The 5,662-nt window shown below is 37.3% G+C and overlaps 1 protein-coding gene across 2 annotated transcripts in view; it reads left to right on the top strand.

The window, feature by feature from the left end:
• The first annotated feature begins 1,140 nt into the window (after nucleotides 1–1,140).
• The window catches only part of LOC144438642 (DOMON domain-containing protein FRRS1L-like), a 16,249-nt gene continuing 11,727 nt past the window's right edge, over nucleotides 1,141–5,662 (top strand). Inside the window, exon 1 of one of the 2 annotated variants that reach the window (XM_078127759.1) lies at nucleotides 1,141–1,264. The gene's annotated coding sequence lies outside the window, so the exon portion shown is untranslated. The remainder of the gene's footprint in view (nucleotides 1,265–5,662) is intronic. The other variant, XM_078127760.1, reaches the window with a different exon arrangement.

Here is a 5,662-nt window from a genome sequence, read left to right as displayed (position 1 = left end):
TGATTCATGTAGGAAGTATGACACTTACAAACATAGGTATTGGGACTGTTGTAATTGCTCAAAATGTCTGGTGATATATTGAAAATATTTTGAATTGACTTTTGAATTGCAAAGTGTCTTTAAACTTGTTGGAGGGATAACCACACGTAAAAAAACCTTTGAGAATCTAGCAAATCTTATCATTTTAGTTGGTAAATGGTCAATTCACAAGTATTGGACTTGTAACCTTCACAATAAAGCTTCATCAACAATGGTTGCAAGAAACAGGCTCCTAGAAAGAGAGCTCATTCACAAAATACGGCACTATTACTTGAAATCCTTTGATGTTTTGTCTCTAAACGTCTATGTTACCCAAGTTTATAAGGTACTGTTTTTTAAAAATGTAATTGTAATTATGTATTGTTATATATCAAACTTTTCATATTCAGAAATAAAATTAATACTTAAAGAGAAAAAAATTGCAATGTATGGGATATCACTTACAGCCATAGTATCACGACATCAAGGCAAACAGAAGTAAATTTGATATCTTTCAATTCATACAAACGCCTATATGATATGATATCCCATGTTAAACTCCATATCTGATTAATCGAGCGATGTAATCAAAACCCGGCCCTCCAACTTATAAATGTCTCAGTGGTCACTCTTATATCTTGCAAGGTTCTGTTTGCGATTGAAACCACGACAACAATGCTAGCTATTAAACGAGCTTTCCAATGTCACGACATTACATACAAAGACCGTCACATGGACAACAATGAGCACATAAATCGGGTAAAGTAAATCCCAGCAAGTAGACAAACACACTGGCTGGTATGAATAGAATGTAGGCTGTTTCTATTTTTCACATTGGAAACCTGAGATGTGAAAGTGTGCTTGATAGAACGAACAGGGGGAGTCACTCTCGTATCATGACTTCGGCCATCACGGCACCGTAAAGCTTAAAACTTTGGTTTGAAATAACGAGAACTGCTATTTTGTGACAATATTCGAAAAACATATACTATAGTATTCTGATGTTTTCCGTGTGTTGATGGATATGGTGTCGCACAGTCCTAGGAATGGCCCGGGGAGCCTCTCTCTAAAGACCAATAATACATATCATATATGGGTGTGGTATTGTACTATGAGGAGTGTCATACGTGCTACATCCGGGCTACATTTCGCGTCACCATACTAACATAAACCCGTTTAAGCAACAACCTTGCCATTATTGCAACATATCGCCGTACATTAAGGACAACGCGTACTCAATTTGAAGGTGAGTGAATGGCATAAAAATGAAAGTGTATTTTCAACTTGTTGCACACAGGTATATAAATTGACTGTTGAAAATCTCTGCCAGTAATACCACAGACGTTGTCTAGTCTATGTTTTACGTAGTGGCTAAAGTATTTTCCAAGCCCTAAGGTCGCAATTTTAATTTTGAGTCTGAATATAGGACGATGTGACCTTAGGTATTAAGTCTGTCAAGACGTAGAGCAAATGATCGTGGTATACGCATAGGGGCGTGTACAATTTCTCAGTTTGTTGTCTTCCTTATCTATGGGCTAAAATGTAGTAACATTTTGACTATAATTTCCTACCTGTGAGTAAAAGTGTGTTATACCTACTAGTATAGAGATTGATACATTTGTAGCAACATGTTTCGTATGATATTTAACTTAAAGAAACACTAATGCGTGGCCCTGTGGATGTATATATATATAGTGCTAGGATTATATATATATATATATAGTGCTAGGATTATATATATATATAGTGCTAGGATTACTGCACAAGGGATTAGAGTCAGAACGTATATGCGTTTTGTATTTTGAAGTCATCACAGCTACAGAGATCCGTTTATGGTAAAAATGCAGGTAAAATAGGGGAACGAAGTCTCTATAGAACGCAGCTCCCTTTCTCATGTTTGAAATTTAATTATTGTCGGTTAGATTGTATATGCATGAAGTTCTTTACATCGTAGGTCCGTTTGTCATGGTAAATGTACGTTGTTGTGGAATAAAACGGGGGACAGAAGTCTTGGGTATCCAGTATCATAAGCTCTCTACCATGCGTGTATGTAGAACCTTTTAGAACTAGCAGATCCACTTCTCATCCCTGTCTTTACAAATGCATTGATATCGTTGTCGGTTAAATACATGGGAAAGAAGTCCCTTAGAATGGAGGTCCGTTTGTTAAAATGTATATCGTTGTAAGTTAGCTATGGGAACGAATTCCCTAAGACAGTAAATGCATATCTTTTTAGGGTAAAAAAAGAAATTATGTTGAGTATGCTATGAGAATGGAAGTATAACTCCCCGCGAGTAACGAGACACCATGACCCAATACAAATCCTTCACTGACCCACCCACCCATCATCCTTCGTAAAGTGAATGCCATGGGTGCCAGAGCGTTACTCAGGCATACATAGATTCTTAGATGACTACAGTGAAGTTCCATTGTGGTCTGAAATTAGTCCTAAAGAATCTGATGTCTAATGTACGGTATACCATGGACGTACTATAAGGAGAGATCTTACAATGTACCGCCATGGTTCTACATGTACATAATCAGCCAAGGAGGGAAACATATGTGTACAACAATGAATTCAGTTTCATTCATCAGAGCCTTTGCTAGTATATAATGCATTCATATGAACTGAATTAGGGTGATCCTATTTTTTTCTGTTTCTCATTACCCGACCGACCCAAATTATCAGCTCCGACATAAAAAAAATAGTTTCGCCTGCCCTTGATATTTTGCGGAACACCACCCTTTCTGGCAAGAATAAGCAAGTGTTTGGACTGTCAACGTCAGGTAAAGTCACGATGGCGACGAGGACACTTGTTCACGAACAGAGCATTTCTTTCATGACGGAAATTATTCAAGTGAGAGGGGGGAGTGAGATCATGCCAATTATGTAGGGAAGCTGGAAAAGGCTTGGTACCTGGAATCCAATAAAAAGAAGATAGAGAGGAGGAAGATGAGAGACTGAGAAACATGAAGAAGATGATTTTTTTTCAAACTTTTTTTAATCGGCCAACCGACCGACCGACCGACCGACCCATAGTTGCTATGAAAAAGTAATGAAAAACATTAAAAGAAATAGGATCACCCTTACTACATGTGCATTTCATATAACCACAAGTAATTAAAATATTGGTGAATGTTGGAAACACCACTTTATGTACTATTTTATTACCAATCATATGAAGAGCGATTGGCATTACGTTCAGAGGTCAAACTCATAGAGAAAATACACTATAAATACGTCAACCCTGGATTTCATAAAACTAATTCCTAGGCAAGGACGCAAAACAAATAAGATACTAGAAGAGGTTGTATAGCCTGAGAGATTTCAGATCCGTCGTTGTTTCCCGGGCCGCATGTAATATGCTCCAACGTGTTGTAAGTAGTGGTTACATAAAGCGGACCAACGACTGTTTTTTTTCAGACTCAGGTTGATACATGTGTATAGAATCAACGTGTTTGTTCTAAACGCAAGCTTAACATTGTTAACTTGCAATTTTAGTTTGTGTTTCAATCAATCAATCAATCAATCAATCAATCAATCAATCAATCAATCAATCAATCAATCAATCAATCAATCAATCAATCAATCAATCAATCAATCAATCAATCAATCAATCAATCAATCAATCAATCAATCAATCAATCAATCAATCAATCAATCAATCAATCAATCAATCAATCAATCAATCAATCAATCAATCAATCGATAAACTCCAGAACCAAGGTACTGTTCAATGCGCCAATGCATAAGGGTCAATCTACACAAACTGCTTTTTTGAACATGTGTGTCTTCATGAAAGTGTTTAGATTTGATGATTGCCGTATATGAAAAAGGTAAAAGACTTCCATAGTCAAGGCGTACAGTTTGAAAATGCACGGTTGTCTTGGTCTTGAATAGAGATTGAAGCAGGAGGCTCTTGTCGAGCAGAACGAATGGAAAACGTCGATGTGTAACTTTTGCAGAAGGTCGTTGACGTAGCCGGCCTGGAGCTTTGTCATTGAGATCTTTGTATGTGTCAGAAGAAGGAGTTTGTTGTGTACGTACCCTGAAGTGAACTGGTAACCAGTGTAGAGTTTGAAGGCTAGTAGCCTAGTTCTAAACTGGTACAGTGTATTACGTATCAAAAACTTCATCACACTTTTTTTTTGAAAAGGGTAATGAACTTTTTAATATGTAATACACTGTACCAGTTTAGAACTAGACTAGAAGGATTCGATAGCTGTAATATGGGTGAACTTACTCTAGGGAGTGGTTCGTTGTAAAAGATTGACAGCACTGCTTTGTCTGGAAGGCCATGCAATTCAATATGTATTATCAAATTTAGTTGACAAAATGGCATGACGTAATGTATTGCATTTTTCATTGGCAATGTATTTACCAATAAAGATGCGATGGTTTACAAACACATGTGAACTTTCACTGTGAAGATATTTATACAAGTATGTGTTTACGATATAAAAATAGTGTCTCAACTTGACACCAACGTCCCTTTCAGCATGGCAGTTCTTACCAACAATTGACAATGGTATTCACAGACTACATGGCGAAAACATCGAACGTTTGAGTTTGACCTCATTACAAATATATGTTGTGAACCTATAATTTCTATTTTAGCGGGTGAAAGTCTTCCCGTCAATGTGTCAATTTCGAATATAGTGATTGGGGTCTACAGTTATGGTTAGACACGATGTGTACAGTTACCAGGTAGATCAACAGTTCACTGTCGCATAATTATGTATTTTTATTTATACGGCTTGGTGACGACAGCTTTTAGTCTAGAGAAGAAGCAACAATGTTATGCGTTTGTAATGAACGCGTGCGCTCGGGGTGGGGGTGGTGTGGGGGTGAATGTCGCCTGCCCATACCCTGGGTCTTGCAGTTAAACAGTGTAAAATCCTTCTCTGTCATTGATGATGTTTAGTCTATGTTCTATAAAATCACTCACATCGAAAACGGTCAACACACCTTTCCATCATTTCATAATGAAAATGTTATTTCAAATGTAAAAACACTTCGTAGTATACACAGGCCCCTCAAATACTTTACTTCTAATACTGAATGGCGACATGATTTAAAAGTAAGTGGCAATAAATAAAAGGCGTCTTTGATGTGCGAGAAATGGTTCGATTTTGATAATTGACCACGAATGTCAAGGTCAAGGTCTTGAAAGAAAGCGCACATCTGATAGCGTGGGGATACTAGACACTTGAATGGAGTTCCTATGAAGTAACGCTTTTGAATTATTCTGTAAACTGTTCACTACAAATATTTGCTTGCATGTTGAATATTAATGTCAGCCACGAGTGTAGGGTTGCATTGTAATGCTATTCCTGGTCCAGGGAAAAGGAAGAGTGAATTTCACCACAGCATTTTTACGTAGCTACAGTATTTTCCCAAGGTCGGAATCCGCATTATTCATTTCTTCAATTTTTAATTTTGACTTTTTAGTACCTGGTCATATTGTTTCTCCATCGCGAGTGACGTGATAGACGCCATGACAAACTACACATCTATCACCGATCTTTGGTCTAGTGACTGCCATGGGTTGTATTACAAGTACTAGTATTCAATTTTTATGTCCCGGAGTCAGAGCGTGACTCAGACAAACAAATTACAGACTATTGAACCGGTTATATTTAT

This window comes from Glandiceps talaboti, chromosome 8 (genome assembly GCF_964340395.1).
Source record: "Glandiceps talaboti chromosome 8, keGlaTala1.1, whole genome shotgun sequence".
In the NCBI taxonomy this organism is placed as follows: Eukaryota; Metazoa; Hemichordata; class Enteropneusta; family Spengelidae; genus Glandiceps; species Glandiceps talaboti.
Note: the sequence above shows the minus strand (reverse complement) of the source record. Positions and strands in the feature narration are given on the sequence as shown.